A 27,043-nucleotide genomic window follows, 5' to 3' on the forward strand; every position below is an offset into this window, starting at 1 on the left:
TAATTGTCCCCATTAAAGATGCTTTTGTGTGTGTGTTTAAAGAGAAAAAAAGCCTATACAAGGCACTTCAGGGCGTAATGGTACATTTATAGGAAATGTACTGGATTAGCTAGTGTATTTTTTCTATCTCTAAATTGCATGGATCTAAACTGGAGTTAAAAATAACAATCCGGGTATACAGGGCGTTGATAGGAGAGTTAGTACAGAAATACCAATATTCCACTCACAGTTTCCAGAGATCGTATGGTCTTAAATTTAACAACTGATATCCCAAAATAAAAGACTTAAGCGAATTTCTGTAGTGGACCAAGTATGCCTTAGACGAGCTACCTAAACAGTCACAAAAAGAAGGGTTCTTCACCCTGATTTAGCTCCCAGCTCCAGCATTCCTTGAAGAGGCCTCTGTCCTGGGGGCTGTGCAGCACCGGCACATGGCGGGGTTGGTGCCGGGCCACGGGAGCGGGGCTCTGGCCGGTCGCCTGAGGAAGAGCTGGTGTGGAAGCAAAAACCAATGTCTCAGCTCTTTAAGCAAATAAAGGGTTTGCAGAGGTGAACAGCTCTTTTGTATCACACAGTTAAGCCGTATGTATGCATTTACGTGTGTATTTATATCACATATGTGTATAACATACATGTACACTGCATATATATATATTATATGGAGGGGGAAACATTTGGAAATCTGCATGCTGGGTGCCGGTGCCCAAGTGCTGACAGGAGTGGGGGGGCCGCGGCGGCGGCCCCCATGAGGTGGTGGTGGGGCTGCCCGGTGCCAGGCACAGCCAGTTCCAGCCGGTTCCAGGCGGCTCCACGGGCCCCAGCGCAGGGCACAGCTGAGCCCCGCAGCCACGGGCGGGCGCCTCGGGGAAAGCCGGGCTGAGAAAGGGCAAAACGGTGCCCGGCAGCCAGGGCTGAGGGCAACGGGGTGAGAAACAGCCCGGCCAGCCCCGAGGGGGGAGCGGGAGGGGGGCAGGTGCCCCCGCAGCAGACCCTGGCGGGGCAGGCGGCCGTGCCTGAGGGAAGCTGCAGCCCGCGCTGGGCCGGCGGCACCACCTGAGGTGGCAGCGGCCAGAGGAGCGGGCACAGCCGCAGCCCCCGTGCCTGTCCCCTGCGCTACTGTGGGGTGTGGGAGGTGGGGGTGAAGGAGTGAAGTTCAGCCTGGGAAAAGGGGGAGGGTGCTTTGGATTTTGTCTTTGTTCCTCAGCCCAACATTATTTTTATTGGCAACAAATGAAATTTTCTCAAAAATTTTTGAGTTTGTTTTGCCCATGATGATGGTAATTGGGAAGGCAACACCCTGTCTTTACCTCAGCCTACAAGCTTTTCCACCTTATTTTCTCCCCTGGTCCTGCTGGGGAGGGAGGGTAAGAGAGCAGCTGGGTGGGAGTCTGGCAGCCAGCCAGGGTCAACCCACCACAATCTCACAGCAGCAAATGAATTGCCAGGGCCCCAGTGTGTACCATGTTGACTGTAGTATTTAACCACAGAAGAAAAAGCTGCTTATTGTCTCAAATTACCTATGAGAATTTGATTATGGTACAACATTCAGCATTTATGAGCCGAAGAGGCATCAGCTGCAAAACATCAACATCTCCCTGAAAAGGGAACTCTTCTGAAACCTGCCAGATAACATGGGAGAGAACTGGAAGGCTCTTGCCTGACACTAACAGAGACACTGCTCTGAGGAGGCAGTTTTCGCAACCCAGAGTGAGACACATCCAGTCAAGACTTGCTCTTGCTTCTGTGTGAGTGTCCACAAGAAGACAGCTACAAAAAAGCGGTGCTTTTTGCCTGGTGGCTGCAGAGTCCAGTGCACATCCGTCAGGCAAAAAGAGTATGCTTCTCTGACAAGGTGGGAACTCTACCAAGAAGTACTTGTTAGGTTTGTTACTTGAATTTTAGAAAATACAAAGATTTACCAGCATTCAGTGTTCTGGCTTTGCAGTGTCCTGATGCTCACACAGCACTAGCAGGATGTCATTCTCTCGTCTCCAATTGTTCTTCTCTGTTGAGAAGGTGCAAGGAGGTTCCATGTGACAGATTCCTGCTCTCTTAAGACATTAGGAATAAAAGCAGCATTACAGTGTAATTGAGTCTCAGTCCTCTCTGCTACAGGGAATGCATAGCTCTTTGAATTTATCTCCACCCAAGGAAAACATCAAACATCCCCCCCCCCCTCACCCCTCCCCCCAAAAACACACACACACACACACAAAAAAAAAAAAAAAAAACCAAAAACAAAAAAACACAACCAAAAAAAAAAACCCACACCCCACACCTAGGTCTGGTATGTTGCCTAGTCGAACTGAAGCATGATTCATTGGGAAAGATGCTCCTGCGAAACTGAAAAAAACATCTCTTACCCACCAACCCTCAGTAACACAATTGCCTAATGAAGTTGTTGGTTTTTTTTTTAATAGAGGATTGAGGTAGCAAGGTGTTTAACTGTGTCAAGTCAGTGTTAACTGGTCTCCAGTTACATTTGTTCAATTGAAGTTCTAAAGAGAAAAAACACACCCCAAAATGTGGATCGCTCACCAGTCCAGCTCCATCTTACTTCTCTACACCTCCAGGAGAAACCTTATGTCATTACATTAAATATCACCTCCTGCAGCTAATGAAAGGAGGAGAATAAGGCACAGGGAACTCCAGACAACAGCTCCTATCCTACTCTCCTTCCCCATTAGCTATAAGAAGTGTGAAGAGACAGTTCCTCCTGAAGGTGTTTCAGCTAAGCAGGATGAATCCAGTAAGCCTAATAATGAGTAACTTAAACAGTAAAGGCTGGAGCCAGTCATCCTGAAGCAGTTTGAGCACTAAGTGGGTTCTGAGAGGTTCATGGTTCCAGAAGTAAAAGGCAATCAAAATATATGTTATGCTGAGTGGACGAAGAGGAAGAAGCAAAAACAAGAATCCTGATATTGCCTGGAACTGCGTAAAAGAAGAAGAAAGTGAGATGGCTTTTGACTGTATCTGCAAACAGCATGCACAGGTGCATTAAGAAAGGAGACAATCAGAAGGTAACTGGTTTTGACAGTGGCTAGTCTGTAGGCATAACATTTTGTTCTGCTGAAAACAAGAATGCCTAGGCTGTTAAGAACAGATGCCAGAGTCTCTGGGGAATTACATATATGCAAAGTGACAGTTAAGGCAAAACAACCCCCTGACTGATGTGAGCTGGGGGCCGCAGGGCCACTGCTACTTTGCAAAAAGAAACTGTTACCTACCCATGTCAGTAAATGCTGGCTGTGAATTGCCATGGTATCACCAGAGGTAGTGGTTATGTGCAGTTGCCTGAAATTGTCAGCACAGACAGGAGGGTCACCTTCTCAGAATGGAGAGGCTGGGGCCGCCTGAGGTCAGCCAGCTCCCTCTGAGGGGTCCTTAGCCAAGCGGTGAGCCTGGCAGGCTGAGGCAGAGGGGATTTCCAGCACGGAGATGTCGGAGTCATGTTGCCTCCCTAGGCAAGCAACATGGAGGTTGGAGGGAAGTCTGCGAGCTTGAGCAACAGTGCAGCACACTATCTGAGCCCCTGGTGTAGGTGTTAGTTTGGCTGCAATTGTGTAAAGCTGGGTTTTAAAAGTATTATAGCTGGGCATTTTAACGGTAAGCCCTTTTGTTGTAAGGGAAGAAAAGCTGGGGAGTGTGCTCAGCTCCCAAGACAGAGCTTGTGCAAAGTACTGCAGACCTGATGAAGTTATGTAGAGCTGTTTGGTTCTGGCCACAAACCCAGGAGTTAGTTCTCTTGGAAATCATAATCCCTGAACGCCTAATAAACATCACACCCTGCTGACAGGCATCAGACCAGAGTGCCCCCTCCACTTCTGCAAAGCAGGGAGCAAGCATGCTAGACAGCACTCAGATGTTGGGGGCCCTGATGAGTTCAAGGATGCAGAGCAGAAGGGAAGAACAGCATATAAACACATACATAATGAGATTCTGGACTGCTGTTTGGGGACTAAAATGAAGAGTGAAAATATACCTGACCATTAGATTTTAAAGATAATGAAAATGAATTGGGAGGCAAAGGTAGGTTACCTCAACTGAGAAGATACAAAGGCATTTGCAGATGGCACAGGCCAAGGAACAGGACTTCAGTAACAGAGGTGCTATGTAACAAGGCATATCATTTTAGACACTGTCTCACCTTTTTTCTTCAAACTTGTCCTTAAGTCACTTGATGGTACAGAAAAAGCTGAGAAATCTGTCCTGGGTTCTCAAAGGTAACTACCAGCTGCTTTGCCTGTTTGTTTCAGTTTTGTTGTGTTTTATTTAACATAACTCACCAGCTTTTTTTTTTTACAAATAAAGTAGCAATCCTGAAGTTCGTGATGAAAAGGTCAAGATTAAGACCGCCATATCTGTGAAGTGAGTTGATAATGGGAAAGAGATGTGACAAAGTTGCAAATTCAGTGAAACAGATTGAGAATATGACATTTTCAGTGAGTAGAAAATCAACTTAACATTGTGAGATTCAGACAAGAAAGGAATAATTGAAAGTTTTGCCATTTAGATTGAAAAGTAAGGGTCTGAGCCACCAGCAACACTGGCAGCATAGTGGTCTGTTAGAAACCTCTCTTCTTCAGTATATCCAGGTAACTGCAACTACTACAGCTGCATTCTTTTCAGCGCAAAGTACTGGTCAGATGTTGTTCTCAGCCAAATTGGTATAGACCTGAATTAACTATAGGGGATGCAAGTGCTGGTCTGGGGTTAGCTGCAACACAGCTCAGAGCAGCGTTACGCTTGGTTGTATTTCACCTGTTGGCAGGAATGGCAGGAGAATCTGCAATGGGTAGCCTTCTGACTGTGCAAGGTCCCAAATATGGAGGCTGAGACCATCAGTTCTAGTTTGCTTTCTGCTTAGTAGTGGCTTTAGATAGAGGAATAAGGTTCTAATGTCATTAGCACTGCTGGAGGGGAGAATGCTCTGATTCTGGTGTTGTGGGAGATACTACACAGGTTTCCTCTCCCTCCTATCCTTGTCAAGACTACATTCAACCTCACAATATCTCACTTCTGGAATATGATTGTGTCCAGCAGTGGTTTATATGATGCAGCCATTAACTGTTGGGTTTTTTTTATATAGTTCTGTCATTGGAAAGTGAGAAAACCTGTATTAGGTTTTTTATTTTGTCTCTATTTGGCTATGTCTTTATATTGCATGGGTTAAAGAAATCTGCCTCTTTAGGAAGAACCTGGGGTGCAGCTTGGTGTGCTTACATGACCTGCTAGACACAGTTTAGAAGTTGCAGGGATTTATTGCTTGGTTTATGATCCAAAGGCTGCTGAAGTCAATATAAAGAGCCCCACTGTCTCTGAATCAAGCCCTGATGTTGCCCTATATGCTCATACAGAGTCCTTCAGGATAACTGGATGTGAGAATCTAGAAGGGAAGGCTCTTTGTAGAGGACTCAATACAAATTGGAATAAACTAATCCAAGTCAGAGATAAACATTTGGGTAATAAAGTGTTGTCTGAGGAAAACAGGTGGAAAGGATGTAATTTATACAACACAGCCTCTGCTGGACTTTAGATAGATGAATCCTAAAACCCCTATGTGTCATAGTGACCAGCTCAGTGAAAACATCTGCTGAGTGAAGAGTCAAAAACCTTAGCCAAAAAAGTAAGTGCATGAGATAAAAAAGGAAAGGAGAGGGGGTAATAATAATAAAAAAAAGCTACATAAACCCAAAACTGAATGCATTAAGAAATGTCAGGGGAATAACCCTGAAAATACTTTACTGATGCTGTAGATATTGGTAGCGTGCCTTCACCCTCAGTATTGTCTCTGGTTCTGGTGGTCTCCACCTCAGAAATGATCTGACCAAGTAAGTCAATTCCAATGTTGCTATAATAGTGACATGTTTTATTACACCTATTAAAGTTTATTTATATCAGAGTCTCCAGAAGCCTCAGTTATCCTCTGCTGATGAGGTTTTACACCAGTCAACAGCAAGGTTCTGGCAACAGAAATAGATGGAAATGGGAAATTCTCCCTGATTTTTACAATGTCTGCCCCATGCACTCAGCTTTAAATCTCATCTTCACTCAAAATACTGTTTGAACAACTGTTTGAGCTCCAGGGAATGACTAAGAGCATTTTTATTTTCTCCTCTCTTTGTGCTACATTTTTAAAAAGTTTTATTTCCTCCAACCTATCAGCCCAATTCCAAATGTCTCACAAGCTGGAATATTTCAGGCAGTTCTCACCTATTCAGAAATCTACATTAGTGTATTGCATTTAGACAGGGGCTCACAGATAGTCCACACTATCTGACCACATCCTCTGTCCTTCTAGAAAGTGCACACCTGGATGCCAGAGCTGAGTGTGGACACAGCCACTTGAGACTTTTACTAAAATACACATGGGACCCTGTCAATTGTTTTCCACACTAGAATTAATGAGCTGAGGCTTCATAGCATGAATTCTCTGAAGTTAAGATTTCTTCTGATTCTGTATGTGGAAAACCGATGGGTCTATAAGGTTTTCTAAGGTAAAAACAAAAGAGTTTTAGTCAGATGAGGAATGAGTTTTTTAAGCAAATTTCTCGGTTGTCACCCTTACTCTGCTCTGTTTCATATTTGTGTTGAAAACGTGCTAACTTCTGGAAGATACACTCTGGGTACACACTGAAAATCTCCAAACACTAACATGCATCCAGTTCACAGGATCAAACTAGACCTAGTCCAAAGCAAACCCTTCCAAAATGTGTAGTATTCATGTCATATCCTCTGTATCAGCTGTTTCACTCTACAGATCCCCTCCTATTGTGCAGCACCATTTGCTAATGTAGACCTAGCCTAAGAGGATATTAATGCAAAGCTATTCCAGGTCACATTAAACTGTCTCAGACAAGTGGCATGTATTTGGCAATTGAGGGGCATAATAATGCAGCATGATAAATGCTCTAGAGTTATGTAAATTCTGGCATTTAATTTTCTGCTACTTTATTTCAAAACAATCCAGATGTAGACAGTATCAACATAGTTGTAGAGATGTTTGTGAATACTACTAATAATATGAAAACTGTTAAAGAATCTTCTCCACCCTAGGTATCCTGTAGCAGAGTCTCAGGTTTTCAGTCCAATAAGGTAATTTGAGTCATATAGCAGTAGAAACAGCTCGCACTGGATGCCTCTGCATATGGACCCTGAACAAAGAAATTCCTGGGCAATTACACTCTTACAATCTGAGTTTCCCAACCTTCACATGACAGTTCAGACCATAATAATATGAGAGTCTGGGGTCTTCCTGCTCTTCATTGGGTCTCATTGTTGTCTCTGGGTGGCCCATTTTTTCCCTCTTACCTCTGAGATTGCAGCTTCTGCTGATGAGCGTAGCAGCCTTCCCTATCTTCCTGCTTGATCCAGCTCCTGAGGCCCTCTTTCAAAGAATTAGGTAAAAGTTTGACATGTCTGGGTGGAAGTTCACAGTTTGCAGGCCAAGGCTTCAGCAAATTTGGCTATTAATGCTAATCAGTTAACTCCAGACAGTTTCAGTCCAATATTCCTCAACAAAACTGCCTCTTGAAACACAGTACTCTGATTTAGATTCTTCTGGGTCATGTTTTTGTATAATCTTTAAAGGAGTTCCCCCCAAAAAAAACATTATCATGAAGGTGTTTCAGGGGGCTTTATCCTAGCCTCAGAAGTGCACATTGAGACATCTCTGTGGCACCCCATGTGAGCTCATGGTCTCCACGACAGCAGAGATGTCCCCCACCTACTGCTTACTGCAGGAATAGACAGGGCTTCACTCCTCAGAAACAGGCAGCTAAATCTCAACAACTCAGAATCAACTGTAACATCTGCTGGTGTCTCAGCTCGGTTCTTCCACACTTTCAGTCTTCTCAGTATCCAAATTCATGGTGGAGTTTCCACAGAAGGAAGTATGGTGTTCTTCTGCAGGTCCCTTGGGAACACCCTGCCAGTGAAGTGACTGTCTTTCATGCACCCATACTATCTACTGAACCACATTCAGACCCCACAGACCTTGGTGTTCACTAAACTCTGTACTAGGAATGGAAGTTCTTTGTTCTTTGTTTTGCATTGGCCTGGTAAGGGTAACTGATCAAAGTAGAGAAGTCTTCCTTTCAGTTGGTAGGCTTTTGAGTCTTTGATGTTTGGGATGAAATATTATTAAAACTGTCATAGACAGGAAAGCTGGCGAGCGACAATAAAAGGCTCGTGCTGTGGAAGTGATTCATAACAAGATAAGCAGAAGAGATGGGGGGGAAAACACCGTAAAACCATGGAGATGGGCACTGCATCTTAAGTCACATTTGTTCATTGATGGGCAACTGTTAGATCCATAGGACCTTCAAAACTGGAAGCTACATTTATAGCTGACTTTCTTTCTCCTAGTCTTGTGATCTTCAGGATGCTAGGTATAAATGTGATGTAGAGGACAGCAATGTCTCTGCTCCTAAGTCTTGTTGTGCAGTTGAAAGAACATGCAGAAGGTCAGTTTCTCAGCTTATTTACCCAGAACTTGAAATGAGTAGAAAATTTAGGAATGGAGAAATTCTTTGCTTATTCTTATTCAGACATCAGAGAACTCAATAGAGAAAGTGTCTCCTCTATATCAATCTCCTTCTGAGTTTCCACTGACGGTATTGTGGCAGCCATCATAGCTACAAACAAAAGCCGAATTGGCTGGGGAATCAAACTGAACTGAGAGCGAAAGACATTTGTTATCCGATATTCCTGGCAGGGCGACTGTTTCCCATCAAAAGACTGAACACTGTTCAGTGTAAGATGACCAAGGACAACTCCTCAGTCAAGGATGATTTAAATTGTCCTCTTAGTGAGACACATTGCACACTGCAGAGAATAAGAGCAGACTTTAGTGAATTCTTATAATGCTCCTCCTGCCTATCCTTGCGACAAAATAGAAATAATCAGTGATGGGTTAATTGCAGCAAACCTCAAAGCAAAACTAGATAATATTTCCCAAGGGAGAAGGGTGCCACCAAACCATGAATAATGTTTACTGCATGGGCATTGGGAATCAATAAATTGTCCTTGCCTTTTGCATGTTCACACCACCACATAAAAAAAAGGTAACGGACTACAGGTAAAGTTACTCTGGGAGTGAGATTCACTGATCATTAAGGAAGGTATAATAATACCCAATTTTTCTTTTGCATGTCTCTTTCTCCTTATGGTTTCCTTGGTCTTGCAAGTCCATTTTTTATTTGCAAATGGGGAAATATTTCCTGGTAAGGGCACCTGGGAAACATTGAATGGTGCCTGTTAGATTTAAGGAGGAAGGGGAAAAAAAAAAACTACCACCAACCAACCCCAATACCAAATAAAACTATTTTGATAAGCTTTTGAAAACTGTATTTTTCTTAGCTGAGCAAAAGGGAAAAGGATATTTTGCAATGCTTGTTGAGGATCAGCTCCTACAAATTGGCATCTACCTGCAAATTGATTTCTACAAAAGAACACTACAGTACACTACTTAATCTTTTAAAGGAAACTGATATAAGACTTCCTAGAAGCTCTAAATTGCAAAAATTTCTGCAAGTGCAGAAGGAAAATGGGTGATGTATGTACCAGGGTGATTTATTTTTTTTTGTCATGAGGAAGGGAAAGAAACTTTTCCAATTCCAAAGTCAAAGAAGCTTCTCATGAGTGTGTGTCTGTCTAGTAGATCAGGTGAAGAGGAAATTCCATGTTGCAGGTATGAAATAAGTTGTATGTTTCAGTTAAGTTATTATGGAAGGCAAGATCATAGATGGTACGAGCCACTTGGCCTAGCTGGCTGCTTAGTAAGACAGGCAGGAAAGTAGGATACCAGGCAGGGAAGAAGGAAGGCAGGCAGGCAGGAATGAAGACAGGCAGGCAGGAAGGCAGGCAAGCAGGACAGAAGGTACAGAAAGGAGAGGAAGCTGAGAGGGAGGTGGTGATCTCGCCTCCCTGGTATCCAGTGAGAGGTTGCATGGGAATGGTTCAAAGCTGCACCCAACGAGGTTTAGACTGGATATTAGTAAGCACTTCTTTACAGAGGATGGTCAAACACTGGAACCGGCTTCTTAGAGAAGTGGTTGAAACCCCAAACCTGTCAGCGTTTAGGAGGCATTTGGACAATGCCCTTAATAACATGCTTTACTTTTAGTCAGCCCTGAATTGGTCAGGCAGTTGGACTAGATAATCATTGTAGGTCCCTTCCAACTGAAATAGTCTATTCTAAAGGAAGGAAGGGGGAAAAGCAAAAAAGGAAGGAAGGCAGAAACTCAAAATCTTACATTCACTTTGCTAAATCAAGTCAATTATTTAAATTTTCTTAACGTTCATGTATAATGTTTACCTGCCTAGCTGGATTTCGTTTGTGTGTTTTAGTATCCTTAATAAACTTTATTACTGCAACAAAACCAACTGCCAATGTCATGGACTCCTGACGGCCATGAATTGACATCTCAGTTCAATTAAGTGTTCTTGGTCAGGAAGTCAATTAAACCTATAGTTAGGTTCTGTTAAGTCCTGAGTAACTTGAGGCATGAAATAACATGAGTGAACAAGCACCCTTATTCCTACAAAGCGTTTCTCATGCATTTGAACTGAAACATGGTTTTGGTGTCTGTATCAGATCTGTTTGCAACTGCAGGAGTGTAAATGTATGAAGGACACTTTTATCTAGTGCATTCAGTCTGACACCTTTTGTCAAAACAGAACTCAAACACTCATGTCAGCCAGAACAGGTGTTTAGCTGTTAATGGAGCTGAAGTGAAAGACTGAACATTTTGTAGGATGAAAGATGAGCTTGAGGAAAGCCTAAAGAATACATTTAAGGGCATAAATATTCCAGGCCCATGTAAGTCTTTCAGTGTTGCCTAATTCAATACAAAGGCAAAGCCAAGATTCTGGCAGCCTCCATCCCCATGTCTTACTCTCTGCTTATCTCCAGTAGGGCTAAATGTAGGCAAATAGAGAAGGGCAATAAGCTGAAGAGAGTAGGCACATCCATTACTAGGCAGTATGCTGTCATGTCATGGCTGGAGCTCAGGCAAAAATCCGTAGTACAGTTTGCTGAATTTCCTTTCTTGCTTCTGAGGACTGCCTGTCCATAGTCTCCCTCCTTTCCCTTCCCCATCAGTAACGCCTGTTCTGCAGGCTGGCAGGCAAATGTGGTGCCAGGAAAGAAACACTGAAGTCCCTGGCAGTTGTCTAGCACCCAGCCCTTTCTTTAGAAATAGCTTTATTTTCTACAAGTTTCAGTTAAATGGTCTGGCAGAAAACAAGTGAAAACAGAATAATTTATTCTGAGTTGACAAAAAGCAAAGTATTTCTCGGATTAATTTAAAATAAAAATTGGTGGTCTACTTATGTCATATAACGGCCTCAGTGTTCTGAATAAATGATAACATATCAGCTACTGCATTCATTTTACAGTCTGAAGTCCTTAATATTCAGTCCTTATGGTTCTCTGACTCACCCTTCTCTGATTCTTAATACCTCCTCCTGAGTCCTAGTACCAGGAATTGTCTGTAGTAATTCTGTTTCAGTTACAGCTAATTGTCCATAATCTGAGTTTTTTATATACTTCATATAAAATTATTGACAAAGTGGTACCTTAAGTCTGTGTTTGTGTACCTTTCCTTTTAAAAAACAAACAAACAAACAAACAAATCGCAAAGACTTGCAAATTCATGAATTATATGAGTTTGTCTGTGATTGCTAAGGCAAATAAAAGAAAAAACAGCATAATGTATATCACCAGTCTGTGAAGGATGCTGCTGAATTTGTCAAAATGGGATAAAACCCTGGGGTGCTATCTGAATTGTCACCTAAACTTGGGTGATCAGCTGGTGCCAGTGATCAGGGAACAAAACACCCCTGGCCACACACACACACACACACCCCCACACACTTCAGATTTTGAGGAAGAGCTGATCCTCTCTCCCAAGCATGTCTGTGGTTCCTTTGATCCAGATGGGGTATTCATCAGCTCCTGAATGGGTTAAAATTCCCTGTACCTGAAACAGTGTACCCGCTCCAGCAGCCACAAAACCCATCTTCCTGCTGCCTCCAGAGCCTGATGACTGTCTAGAAATATCTCTTTGCAAAGTGAAGTTTTTCTGTTATAATGAACGGTAAAGGTTGTATGACATCAACTGGAACCTTCATTATTGTAGGTTAATTTACAGGAATTGTATTGAAAGAGCCCCAGTTATCTAAGCAGCAGTCCAAAACCCTAAAACCAATAGTGGTTTTGGTTATTTACATGTATAAATAGACACACGCACACAAAGTATGGCTTACTCTAGTCTAAGGGCTAGAGTAAGAATACATGGATCTAAGAAGAGGTTTGGCTCTTCCAAATATGGAGTTATCAGCGTACCATAGTGTCCAGTTCTGTCTCCCTTTCTCCTGTTAAAAAGTGCCTTAAGACATGAATGAGCTCACATCCCTTGTTACTGAAGGAAAACTGTTGCATCCACATAGCCATGGCTTGGAAATAGCATCAATAGGAAAAACTGTTTTCAAGAGACTTCAGAACAAGATACATGATCAGGCTATGATCAGACAGCATAAAACGATACCAACACCTTACTAAATACTTCTGACCTGCAGCAGACATTCAATCCCCAGTTATATTAGCCAGGCGTGTGCCTTGCCTTCTGTGGGAGACTGTTGCGTTTGTAGCAGGGAAGGCAGGGAGCAAAACATGCACAGTGCCTCAGCCATCACAGGTCACACTCCTGCATTATTAGCAGAAATCAAAGGGGAAAGCAAATTTGTGTTAGCATGCCAGAGTGTGACATGGGGCAGCTGAGATATGGGCACATTTTTGCTGCCCTCTGCAGTCTTCTGTCCTAGGCAGCTGCCTGCACTGTCTCTTTAGTAGCAATAGCCCTAACAATAAGTGCAGAAAAAAAGACTCAAAAAGAAACTAAAAATTCTGAACTATAAGTCTAGCTTGTTTGTTTGTTTGTTTTTGTGGGGGTGTTGTTGGGTTGTGTTTTTTGGGTTTTTTTGTGAAGGAGGCAAGATTAGGGACTGTATCGTCTGTTGAAAGAATTTATAAATAGTATTACTCCTTAGAAATACATATGACGTAGAATGAAAGGAATTACACTTCACAGTGCAGTCTTTTGTATACATATGACTACTCTCTCTACTGCCTTTTTTACTGGTTGTTTTCTACATCATGGCTATTACTGATAGCATATAGCCTTGCTATATATACGTCCATATAGTACGTCCAAAGCAACTCTAATTCTGTATGTATGATATGGAACCTCTCTAGGTATGTATAGGAAGGCTAACCAATCTGGGCAACTGCAGAGTTGTTGCACAGTTGAAGATCAATATTGCACCACTGGAGCAACACAGCTCTCCCTCAGCTCCCCCACCGTGCTCCTGTTTTTGGAGCAACACACACCAACAGGGACATATGAATATAGACACTGTGAAAGCAAAAATGAAGGGGCTGTGAGACCTGTGCTGTCTGAACAAATGTGAGAGCCCCCAAGTTTCAAATGAAATGGAGTGACACAGTCTTGTAAAAAACTACCGTCAGAGAGAGGGAGAAATATATTAGGATGCTTATAGGTCATTCTTAATTAAAAAAGCATCTGATTAACATAAATTGTCACTGAAGGAAATGGGTCCCTCATTGCAGGAGACAAACTGGCTGCGTTAGCTTAAATTTTCTGGAGTACATGTACCATGTGATGGAACCAGTGAGGAAGTTGAAAGCAAATTATAAATTTGCATGTAGGTAACTATTTCAGAAAACTGTTAGGCTGATGTTGAATTTCAGTGTTTTGTTGAATAGCCATAGAGCCAGTATAGGTAAGGGTTGAGCTAAAGCTGTAGGAGCAGCAAATTTACTATAGCTGAAAACAACATCCCTACATTTCCAAAAGCTAACAAATGAAAAAGAACAATGTAAAAAGTCAGAAACTCTTAATATTCAAAAGTATACATCAAGAAAATAAAATCCTACCACCTAGATTAACTTGTATCTCTCTACTTGCCTGAGAATTCTGTGCCAAACACTTTGATAGTTTGATTCAGTAATTCTTTCCTACAGATAATTCCACCTAGTTAGAATTTGAATTGAAGGTAGTTGGTCTTCCTCTTGATCCAGAACTCATTCTGCTTTGCTCTTGGATTGCCAGTGGCTATACCAATAGCCCTGTGACTGACATAGCCTCTAAAGCACTTTGAAAATTATATCTGTTTGAAACTCCACATTTTAAAGAACTTTAGAAGTAAAAATGTCTTTTGTTTTGTTTCCTTACTGTGTGGAAGAAACTTGAAAAATCATCTGAGACAATGAAAAATACTAAATTAACTAAGAAAAGCTGTAAACGCTACTCAAATCCTTATTTAGTTTCTGTAATACACTCAATGTTTACAGTACTGTACAATTGGAGGAGATCTGTCTTTATATGAACCTTGTCATAATTTTATGTCTTATTATGTCTACAAGCAGTTTGGCAGGTGGAATTTTAGAGTTACTTAAAAGTTACCTTATTAAGTAACATTATTGAGTACTGTGAGTTTTCTTACAGTTTTATGTAGTGTGAGTGTTGCTACATAACTTAGCAACTAGTAGACTGGTGACATTTGCCATCAGAGTACATAGCATTAGAGGGTAGCACTGCAGAAATTGTAGTTTACGAGTACTTTCAAGCAATGTAATTCAGTGATTCCACAAAGTCAGTTTGTGTCATCAGAAAACAAAAAGAGCTACTAAGACATATATACACACAGATATATGAGATAAGCACCAAGATAAAAACCTGCAATATCATTTACAGGTAGTAAACTTGTGGAAATAAACATCATTCTGTTCACTTTGTTAGAACTAAAATGATTTACACACATTTGTTCCAACTCACAGAAATGTGTTTTTCAGGGTACCGTATCCCTTTTCTAAAGCAGTTCATCTGGAGATCAGTTCCTGTGGAAAGTGCTGTATCATTAAACATTAATTAAACCATTTGCATTATGATAAATTAATAGCTGGTAGAGTTTAGAAAAGAGTGATGTCTCTTCTACAGATATTTTAAAAATAAATATCTTATTTAATCTATAAGTTGTTTGTCATTTTTTAATCTTTTATCTTTTAATTTTCTTTCTTAATAATCTTTCATTTTCAAACACAGATCTTACCTTCAAATGTGCAGTGCTGTTTTGGACCGGGGACTATTTCAGCATTTCTGAAACCATTTGAAAATATCCAGACCTTCTCCTCTTTATTGTGCTGAAAATGTCTGCTGAATTTGAAAGCAGGTTGAGCTTTCTACAAACTCTCCTATGATTTTTCAGCTAGGCTCTGACTATGACAACCAGTAAGGTACTTCCTGAAAATGTTCTCTTTGATCCTTTTAGATTTATCTTTAGCAAGTACCTTTCCTCCGTGGAAGGTGACAGGGGTCTTTCTCTCCAGCTCTTGGACCTAAAGGTGCTATTGAGGGTGAAAACCCCTGTGCCATTGACAATTTATCATGGTTTGTTTACCTTAAAGCTCTAAACTTGGTGTCCATGGCAGGGAGGCAGCCAGACCTGGAACTGAAAGTCTGAGCAAACCGTCCAAGGCTGGAATTACGGCCTAAGGACATACTGTCTGACAGAATGGGCCCTGGTCTGGGCAGGGTCTTAAAAAAAGCACCCAAGATGCAGGTTTGTTGGCTAACTGTTCCTATTTTGAACCCTTTGGACAATTAGGTGCATTCATCTTCTATTGAAATCATTGCTTCATAAGAAAAAACAGTGGTTAATGCTCCTGTACCTGACCATCATGGACTGTCTTTAAAGGAAGTTGCTCTTCAAACACTTCTCTGTGCTCAACTAAAAAACTCAGACCCTTTCAAGGTATCCTAAAATTATAAAAGTAGTCCCTATCTGGATTTAAAGGAACGCATTTTTTTTATTTTTCATTCCCCAGTGCCGTGATCCTTCAGTTAAAGAAGAAAACCTATTTTGATTTTCTTGCAGATAATCAACAATAATAAAATACGAATGTATAAAAAAGGCTCAATTGTGTACAAATTCTTTGAGGAAAATGTTTGTTGACATCAACAAGATTTTTTGGTTGAGTAAGATCCACGGGATTTGGTCTGATATATGTGTTGAGGTTTTCTGCCAGAATTGTGCTGTGGTGACAGCTACAGTGACAGTAGCGGTGGATCAGACTTTTTTTTTTTTTTTTTTTTTTTTTTTTAAGCCTGTAAACCCAGCTGACACATGGGCATACTGGAAAACCCACTTCTTAGGCTGGGCAGGTACATTTACATATGCAAAACAAAGTTTCAGTTGCTCTTAAGCATGCTAATTAGCCTCTTATGTGTCTGCTTGTGAACACATGCCTCAGAATTACCTAACGTGCCCTGAACACAGATTTTTACTATATTCCAAAGAAAGTAATATCTTCAAAGGAAAGTAAAGAAGAGACTTTTTGTTGACTTTGCTCTTATTCTAGCTGTACTAGGAAAACTGAGGACATATTTCTTTTATGAAAAGCTACTTCAACCAGCTTAGCAATCAAGTTAGAGGCACCTCAACAGTAACATACTGCCTTTGTCATTTTTCACAGATTTCTATATTTTATGTACTCCAGTAATATGGAACTTTTCTTGGAGAGTTTTCTTTCAGATCACTAAATAGTTGAACAGACTGTCACTAGAAAATGCTTTGGAACTTTTATGAGGATACATTTATTGTAAATATTCATTTACAGTGGAGCTATTTCAGTATCAGAGCTTAAGAAACAGTGCCATGAAGATTCTTAGCTACAATAATCTATAATTTGTGGGGTTTATTTAGTAAAATGCTCAGTCACAGGTGGCAAATTTTAGTCAGAATTAATAAACATATAAGTATGTTGATTTGCAGTATTATTTTAGCTTGTTTGCCTCTTCCGCATATCCATAAAATCTTTGAAAACCTTAGGCTTTATTACCGTCTTTTAGAAAAAAACATAATTACAGTACAAAATTAGTTTTCTCTCACCCTATTGGGATCTCAGTGCATTTTCAGCTAATATGCAAATAACTGTTTTCCTACTTAACTTGTCCCCTTCCTTCAAGACAGGCAGAGCATGCCAGAAGACTGTAAATGTTACTGTGGTTAAGTATGTTGCCCCAGACGTGCATGCACAGCCCTGGTCTGTCTTTGGGCTCTATGTATGCCAATGAAGACTGTGCTCTGGCTTTGTGTTTCAAACCATTGCCTAAATCTTGCTTTAGGGGGACATATGGCTCTGTTCCTGGGGGTGGCCCAACCCTGCAGCCCTGCTCACTGCAATGGGTCTCAACAGCTCAGCCTCCCTCTGCGCCATGCCTGTCTCTGAGCTAGCGGGGATGAATGAGCCTGTCCACCTCCCCATTCAGAGCAGTGAGCTCAAAGCCCAAGGCAATAGCTGGGGCCTTTGGCTTTATTCACTGCAAGCTTCCCCTTTTCATTAGGCTTGAGATGGTAACTGAAATTTATTAGCCTAAACTGGGCTGGGACTGATGAGATTTACAGTGATATATAGAAGAAACGTCAAGCTGGAGAAAAGGGATGAAAAATTGAAATGATAAAGTTGTATTGGTAGCTTGTTGAGGTAATTGAAATGCCTTGTTATGTTGTATCATGATGGGTTCAAATAAAATATATGTGCAATTTGTCTAGATCATGCTTGTAGCACACTACAAAATAGATTCCTCTCTTCCAGTGTTAAGGACATGTTCAATTTTTGCCTGTCAGTGGGGATTGTGAAGGGGTGAGATGAGACTAAAACTTTTCCTTATTGATATAGTTGACAGTTTGACATTGTTCACACTACACTGCTTATGGCAGGCCAGTGAGCATTCTTCAAATCCCCCAGGGGTATTCCTTGCAGAGAAGTCCAACGCACCCATTTTTTTGTCCCCCAGCGATCTCCCGTGTGCTGGTCCCTGCTCAGAGAAAAGTGACCAGCGCTGGTGCAGAGCTTTGCCCTCAGAACCCCTGCCGAGGCTCCAGGGGCACTGAGGGATGTCTGCACTCTTCACCAGCGTGTTTCCACACTGTGAGACCATTTGCCCTCAGCTGGACGAGACTAGCAGGGGACTCTGTTCAGGAGATCCCTGAGCTCTTTGCCTCTGGTCATCAGCAGAACCAAAGTCTGGAAGAAACAGAAGTGAAAAACAGGGAAGGGGCACAGTTAATGAGATCCCTCTAAACTGTAACAGAATTACTCAAAGGTTATTATGTACATTTCAAGAGGAAAAAGATGCTACGTTTCTCAGAAAATGAGGTGGATTTCTGGAGCTCAAGCCAAGCTCCCATTGAAAATCCTAAGCCTTACCTGAGTCAGGACAAGAGACTGAGGACCCTGTCTGGCTTCTCTCTTATTTATTCCCCATTTAGTCCTAAAGTCCTCTCAGAAAACACATACTTCAAGCCATTCCCTGCAACAGCAATGATCTCAGGGAAGAGGCAAATAATAAAGCTGGCAGATGACCTGCTAACTCTTCTTGTTACCTGTGGAAGTAAAGACACAGGAGTGACAGAGTATACCTCCCGCACATCCAAGGGATGTGACTGCTTCCTAGCAGACTACTTCTAGCACAGCCTAATACCCTGTGGCTGAAAATTGCTTTCCATAAACTTCCTCAACACTTGTAGGCTGCAATTTGATTACTTCAGGTGGTCAGGAGAAGATTTTGTTTAAATGTATTCCCAATACAGTAGTGGAAACATGTCAGACACTATTAATAATGCAGAGGAGTAACCAGGTTCCGAGACAGGTATTTTATAATTACATAAGTAGCAGCGTTGTAATAGTCACGGTGATCTAAGACTGTAACAGAAGCTAAGTTTGCAAGGAGAAGTAACATCCTTTATGAAGCTAGCTTGAGTACCTAGGGAGAAAAACAGACCACATTTTGCTCTGGGAAGGGCTTGTGTGCCTGATCTGTCTTTCCATTCTAATCAGTTAGTCTAACAAAAAATATTACCTGTGTCTACAAACCTTGCCTTGCAAATATATGTGACTTGAATCAATAAATAGATCTTCTTTGCACAATAGATAATCATACAATCATTCACTGCCAGAGAGTTTATGTCAGTACTGACACATAAGCTGCACACGAGCTCTTTTTAGATATAACCATATTGCATGTATGTTGAAAAATACTTTGTGTTTGAAAAAAAAAAGCAATTTTATTCCTGTGAATGAAAACTGTAATGTGCTTGTGCATTGGAATCATCTTTCTGTGTCTCTGTAGTATCTTTCTCTCTTTCTCCATAATGTCCTTCATTCTCTGCTAAGGATATGTATTGACTTTGCAGAATCACTGTAGCAAGCTGCAAATGATGTATTCAAAGAAAAATCACTGCCCAGTTCCCATAGAGAGAACATGAACAGTGCTGGGCAATCAGAATTATTCTGCATTTTTTATTGTGACATTCAGTGCAATCAGGAAAAGCAGTCCAAGCACAGACGTCACTGACTTAAGTTCTGACAATAGAAGCCTGTTCTTTTTAATATTCATATAGAGAGATGTGAGGTGGTTTTCCTTCTTCACTTTATTCCTTTCCCATTAGCCCCTGTCATCATGCATGAGGTGAAGACAAACCTTCATTACCCGCAGTTCTCTCACTGCAGACAAGGGTGTAGCTAGCAATTTGACAATTGCTTGTATACCAGCTGGCATCCTACCTGTGGTTTGTCCATAGTACACACATCATATCCTGCGGTAGGGAAACCACAGCAAACAATTCACTTCTTTTGCCTAACTGCTGCAATTAGAGATATTCAAAATTGTTTTACTAAATGGCTGGAAGAGCAGAAAAATCTGCTCATCAGCATTCCATAAGAAATGTTGTTGGAAAAAATTGTTAAAAGTAAGTAAAATTGTAATAAACAACTGCGAGTATTTTTCATTTGAAAATTTCACATGCCATATGATAAAAGTAAGCAAATTGAAATGGTGCAGTCAGGGAAAGGCCAAGATAAGGCCAAGGTGCTGTGGCAATTCCTTGGCAGGTGTCTCTGAGACTCCCAGCCATGCAAGCCTCATGATGCCCTCTGTCTGGGGTGAAGTTTTCAGATGGGGATCGGACTTTGTGAACATTGTTGCTGCTGTCTTGAAGCCAAATCAAGTTTCAAACTAAACTAATGAAGCCCAGACCTTTAAAGTTTACTCCTACCCTTAGGATTCCCTGGCACTGCTGTGGAGTTTAAAAGCCTCAGTGTGAAGGAAAAGCTAATGCAACTGTCAGCAGGAGAAAAGGCAGTGTTTTCATCAGTGGCTCCAGACCACAAATTACTCTGCTGAGTTTACTAATGGAGTAGACCATGGTGATGGTCTTTTTGGCAGAAATAGAAGTCTGTGTTCAGTTTGGTGTCTTCCCTAAGTACAACAGTTGAGAAAGAAGATGCTAAATCCTACATCCCTTCAAAGAAACAATACACTAAACCAAGACTAAAATGATAAACTGAGATTTTTTTTTTAAGAAGTGGAAGAGGCAAACAAATTGAAGTGCAGGAGATAGTCCAAAACAAGGCTGTGCTGCCAAATGGCCAGTAGTTTTGAATATATGTTTGAATAAGGTTTTCTTTAACCAAGATAGAGGAAAAGGTGACTAAGAAGAAAGCCTTGTCAGATTGGCCTTCCCCTGCCCTACATCAGCAACACAGAAGATAAGTCACTGTATTAAGTGACTGAGTAAGGCAAAAGGAGGAAAGAAGCAGAGCAAAGGCAGACAGTTCTGAGGGAGGACACCTTTACAAGGTTTGCCTGACCATGGTAAGCTCCGGTAACTCTCTGAAAAGGATGAAAACTCAGGCCCTAGTCCTGAGCTAGGCCTGGGGACACATCAGTGGTCACCTGGGAGGCAGGAAGAGTGGAGGCAAAAAGAAAGGCATGTGTCTGAGAAGGTAGTGGCTTGGAGCCTGTGGAATGACAGGTTCTGAGGTACATCCATATACATGTGGCAGGACAGGTACACCCATATACATGTCTTCACTTCGGCTGTGCTGTTGTCGTTATAAGTTCACCACTGGATTTTGTGTGCATGCACAGTTTCTAAACAGACTGTGTAGCATTCAGGAATTTCACCATTGCAGCATGTGACATTTTGGGCTTTCTTGGATACAATTAGAGCTGGTATTCTTGCCTGTGGACATGACAACCTGAAAGCTACTCCTATTACTGGTTTAGTAATATTTTACAAAGGTGGATGTGATTTTATGACTGTACATATTCCTTTCTCCATTCTTGTTATAAATGCATTGTCTTTATACGTCACTTCTTCAGCAATGTGCAGTTTTGTTTTATTGCTTTGGAAACTTACTGCTTTTGGGTGATGACCTCATTTTATCGTTCAGGATAGGGAATTCTTTTTATTTAATATTCACCTTTTCCCTTTCTTAAATAGATTTGTAGTGCCCTTAGAAAATGTTGCATTTTGAAAAGCCATTGTTTATTGCATAATAAAAAGCAATACAGTTTGGGTTATGATTAACTGCAAAAGCAAAACAATGGTTAAATGAGCACCCAATATATGAAAAAGCCATGAAGGTGCTACAAAATCTGTATCGTATCAATTCTTCCAACACTTCCTGGTGCAAATATCTGGTTCTAGTATTTGTAAAGAATGAGCATTTCATATTAGCCATCTGTAAAGTGATATCACAACACAGCCCATATCTGCAAAATCCAAAACCTTTTTTTTTTTTTTTTTTTTTTTGGAGGAAGAATCATGAACAGAGCTGGATAAAGTGAGGCACAGGTATAAGACAGAAACATAAAAGCTGCTGTATGACATGAAATGCAACACAAAAGTGGAAAATAGTTGTTTTACAGCTTTCTCCTCTCTTGTTCCTTCACCTCTGGCATTTAGGTAACTTGTAACTCATACCTCATTTCAGTCCTGCAAGACAGAAAACTATATGAACACATAAGCAATATCCATATACAATGCTGCTTCTTCCAAGTCCTCCTTGTAGGAGAACAGTGCAAATAGCTTGCAGCATACAAAATTCTCCTGTTCAAACAGTGATAGCAAAATGTTTCTTTCATCTCTTGGAAAGCCTCTAAATTTTAAAACTTCTCAGCATGCTGCATTCCTTGGTGTTTTTTACTCTATTTTGCATGGGTTTACTATTATGTATAGTATGGAGGCATCAAGTATTGGAGAGAAAAGATTCAGTCCTTTCATGTAAGGACATTTAACCACAACTGTGCTTAATAAAATGCTTTATATTCCAGAATTGATTTTTATGGTACATGTAAGGTTGGAACGTTAAGGTCAGTTTCTTTAATTTAAAATTGTAATTTTATTTGTTATTTTTGAGGAAGGAGATGAGATACATTTTCACCCACGTGTTCTGCACATGATATGTGCCTGTGCATGTTTGAAATCTCTCATTTTTCCTGAAAAAACTTGGTGGTTGAAACCATATAATGTTGAGACAGGTGTGTTTGTGTTGAGACATTCTTTGCAAAATGCACTCTCAAATCTGATTTCTAAGGCATAGGAGAGCACTCTTCAGATTGCATGATTTAGCCCTCAACTAAGGGGGGGAGCACTAGGCACTCAATGAAACTGTAAGTTCCTCCTATTTTACTGTATATCACAAACAGCTCTTAGAAAAGATGAGCCACAGGCACATTACTGACACGTGTCCCTGTAAAGGAAGACAACACGAGGCAGACATCAGAGTACGCAGCCACATCTGCTGTAATAAACACAATGTTTGGACAATCCATTCAGCTCTATATGTGAAACTGAGGCTCTCATATATTAAATGTGTAGATTTTTTCCAGTGCTCACTCTGTATGTTGTAGAATTCTTTGGGGTTTTGTGTGTCACATACGAGTGCTGCATTATGTGCTATATATTAAACCTAAATCGTAACCTTAAACAATAGACAGTATCTGCATTTTAGTTTCATGGTGCTGTGGTATATCCCATAATTAAAGTGTCCACTGCAGTCACCATTCTGTTAAAGCTGTCATATGTATTTTGTTCTATTTTTTTTCCCCCCTTACTGCGGTCTAACTGGAGGGGAAAAAACCAAACTCACAGACTACCCTCAAACTGAGATGCAAACTCTTCAAGCGGCATCTTTTTAGCCTTTTAAATTATAATGATATGTATTCTGAGTATACTATATTGAAGCAGAAAAATAGAGACCACAAGAAAGAAGTATTGGGAATAAAATTCTGGTCTAGAAAAAAATACACACAGATTCAGTAACCAGCTCATTCATTTCTAGTAAGAGGTCATTGCTTTTGTAATCAGACTCCCAGCAGTAATGCTGTACTGATAACTTTCCAGGATGTTATTACAAGTATTCTGTCCTAATATTGTGGAAAAGTGGTACTGAGGTGTGTGTTTTGCCTTATCATTACCAGAAATGCGCTGAGTCTCTGACGCTGACCAGCAATGCTGATGAGAGCCATTTCTGCCTCCTTGGACTGTTATGCTTAAAAATGTTCAATCAGCCTGAGAAGCCCAAAGATAAACATGCAATAAAGGAAACTGAGAGACCATCATATTGCTTCCCAACACATCAAAGTATTCATTTATCATAGCTGCAATTCATCATTTGATTTGGGCACTTTGCCAGCATACAAACCTCCAACATCTTCTCTCCAGAGATTTGACTGCTCTTTTTCTTTTGTAATGCTGAAATGACTGTGTTACGATCAATATGAAAAATGCGGGCCCAGAAAACTAGCCAGTGTGACCTTAGTTCTGCAAATAATCATTAGTGCAAATCTGGAGAGAAAAAGACCCAAGTCTTGACTGTATAATCTGAATCTTCATCTCAAGATCTAATTGTTGAGGGACTGGCAGTGTCCCAAGGAATTGATAATGAGATTTAGAGTCTCCTACTGCCAGTAGGCTTGGCCACAGACTGCTGGGGCACAGCTCTGCTCTGAGTTTAGTGAAGCTGCTTGAGATTTACCAATTTAACTGAGACGGGGAATGGGCTCTGCGCTGGCACCGAAAAGAAGTTATTACTACAGGGAGCGATTACAGAGGTAATAACCTTCTCACACCCCAGTGGACAAGTTTCCCGATGTCTTTCACATGTACATGCCATCAAAGTTGGTACAAGTTTGCTACCTTGCCACACTGTGCAGAAAGATGAAGGCTGGCACAGGGACGGTGTAAGAAATACCTGCCCTCCTCGATACTTCATGTCAAGATTGAGGCAAATTGGTAGGCAGACAGGGTGCCTTGTCCTGCTGTCTTTGCTGCTGTTCTGTGGGTAGGGAGTATTTCAGCAAGCCTGGCAGCTTTTATGAACACTAAAATGATCTTTAACTGTGGACGTAAAACCCCTTTATTATTTGGTTGTTTTTCCAAAGTCTTACACAAACCCTCCAGGAAACTGCACTGTTCACCCTCATAAAAGTGGCTCTGACATGAGTTTCAGGATGTTTATTAACTAAAATTGAGCCCTCTAAAGAAATTCAGCTTTCATCTCCGCACCCTTTTTGTTAAACAAACCAACGCTTCGTCTCTCCGGTATTGCTTCTGGTCCGCCTCGGCAGCCCATTTTCCCGCAGCCCGAGCGGTGCGTGTTGCAATCCTCCCGAGATGTGACAAGCCCTGTGGCAAGGAGGGAGGGACACGGGGCTGCTTCCCCCACCGCCGCCGCGGAGCTGCGCGGGGCCCGGGGGCAGCAGCTGGGGGGGTTCCCCGGGAAGGAGGGCGGAAGGGGGGCGCGGGGGGGCGGCGGAGGAGGGCGCAGCTCCCCGGCACCAATCGCCTCCCGCAGGTCCCCGCGGTACCGTTAGACCCGCCGCGATATTCGCGGAGCCAGGGGCAGCGGCGGCCGCTTCCAGCGGGGGCAGCTCCGGGCAGCGGGGCGGCCGTGAGCCTCCCTCCTCCTTCTCCTCCTCCTCCTCCTCCTCCTCCGCCCGCCGCGAGCCCCGCGCCCAGCCCGCCGCGCAGCCCCCGCGCCCAGCCGCCCTCCGCACCCGAGCCAGGAGCGGGCGCAGCGCTGCGCGCAGGCGGCCGGCGCGACCCCTGCGGGAGGCGCGGCGGGGCGCGGCGGTGTGAGGGGCGCAGCCGGCGGCGGAGGGAAGTCCCAGCGCCCGGGAGGCAGCCGGGAGCTCCTGCACACGGCAAGGTAACGCGTCCTGCCCTTCGGGGACTTCGGCTGCTGCTTTTTCCCTTTTCCCCCCTCTTTTTTACCCCCTTTTTCTTTTCTCCTGTCTTTTTGGTTTCGCTTCTTTTATTTCTTTCTTCTTTTCACCCTTCTCTTTTTTCTTAGGCTTTTTTCCTTCTTCTTTTTCTTCTTTTTTTTTTTTTTTCCTAGGGTTTGTTGTGGGGTTTTTTGGTCTTTTTTTCCCGATTTGTTCCTTTTCCCCCAACCCAGCCCCCGCCCGCTCCCTTCGTTCTTTCCCCGGCTCCCTAGCTGCCCAGCCGCAATCAGAGGGTGAGGAGGAGGCGGAGAGGGTCGGAGCAATCCCACACCGGGTCGCTCTGGAGTTTGCCTGGGACAGTCCTCCCCCGCTGCAGGTGCACTCCCGCGGCGGGCCGAGCCGAGCCGAGCCAGGCCGGGCGGGGGGTGTCCCCACCGGGACCCCGGGAGCAGGGCGGAGCGGGGGCGGCGGGAGCTGCCCGGCGCACGGAGCGGCTCCCTCCAACTTTCCCGGGGCGGAGGCGGCGGGGAGCCGGTAGCCGCCGCGGGGGCTCTCGGCAGAAAGCGGAACACCTACAGAGAAAGGTGTGCGGGGGGCGGGGGGTGCTGCACAGCGGAGCTGGAAACTGCCCCCTCGCCCCGCCGGGGCTCCCGAGGAGGAACACACACCCCCTGCCCCGGCGCCGGGGGGGTCCAGGGACTGCGGGGCTCGGCGGGCGCTGCGGGAGCGGCGCGGAGGGGGTGCGAGGGGAACACAAATGGTAAAAGATACGGAAGGAAGAGACCCAGTGGCTGGGACATAAATCAGGCAGAATATATGGGGAGTTGATGAGAATAGGTCTTTTCACCCTTAAAAAAAAAATAGCCACTTTGGAAGAGAAAAAGGAGACTGATTATTGGCATCCAGCTCTGAAACCCAGGCAGCTGATGCTGAGGGGTGCCAAAGGGAGCAGTTCTTCTTGGTTTAAAAACAGCAAGACAGTCTCTGCCAAAGATTGCTGTAAACACTGAATAAAGATTTCATTGTGGCTTGGTGTGACTGGAATAATTAGACAGTTAATTGTTCATTCTGATCTTAAAGTGCAGTAATCAGTAGTGCACGGTAGAAAAAATGCGGGGAAAAGGAAAGAAAAATAGCCATAGGAAAATGATAGGGAAATGTATCACTTTTTCCTCTTCTGCAGGTTTTCTTTCTTTTTTTTTTTTTTTTTTTTTTTTCTCCTTGTGAGAATGAGAGCACGTGGGTCCCGGTCTATTTAGCTAGAGAACACCTTTGTAAAGCTAGGGTGTAATTGTGCTTTTGCTGCCACTGTGTCAACATCATTTCGGGCTGGACAAAATCAAATTATGAGACTTAAAGAAATCCTATTTTATGGAAATGAAATCTGAAGATGGCTGGAGAATGAACATCTTAACTAGATTGACTAATACCAATTAATGCATTTTACTTATGTGTGCACTTTATTGCCAACTCAGCAGGGATGAAAGCTAATGGTGCCAGCTTTTGTGCTGCTCTAAGACATTTTTCAGGCAGGCACACAAGGTTTTAATGGTAAACTGTGGAGTTTGTAACACTGTGATTGTGTCCCCGTTCAACTCGAGTTCCTTGCAGCGGTGACTCTTTCATGGCAATCTAATGAAATGATCTCTTGTTACACTGTGTTAGCTATTCCCTGTGACACAGCAGGAAAATACAACCTGCGTGTGTCTGTACCGGAGGTGGTTATAAGTTGTCGAGCAAGACGCACTTAGAAGCAACAGAATATGACTTACTGATACTAACTGAAAGATGGCACCATAGGCAAAAAATGTTTTTCTTTCCTGTGTAGCGTGTTATTTCCATATATATACATTTGTGATAAGGAAGCATAAGAGTGGATTAATTATCAGACAGGGCGTAAGGATGTTATGTTTAAAACAAAGAAAACTTAACAGAACAGTCCC

At 42.5% G+C, this 27,043-nt stretch overlaps 1 protein-coding gene across 1 annotated transcript in view; it reads left to right on the plus strand.

The window, feature by feature from the left end:
- The first annotated feature begins 2,223 nt into the window (after window positions 1–2,223).
- CDH20 (cadherin 20) overlaps window positions 2,224–27,043 on the plus strand; it is a 151,446-nt gene continuing 126,626 nt past the window's right edge. Inside the window, exon 1 of the mRNA XM_080377811.1 lies at window positions 2,224–25,084. The gene's annotated coding sequence lies outside the window, so the exon portion shown is untranslated. The remainder of the gene's footprint in view (window positions 25,085–27,043) is intronic.

The sequence above is a fragment of the Falco punctatus genome, assembly GCF_963210335.1.
Source record: "Falco punctatus genome assembly, chromosome: 3".
In the NCBI taxonomy this organism is placed as follows: domain Eukaryota; kingdom Metazoa; phylum Chordata; class Aves; order Falconiformes; family Falconidae; genus Falco; species Falco punctatus.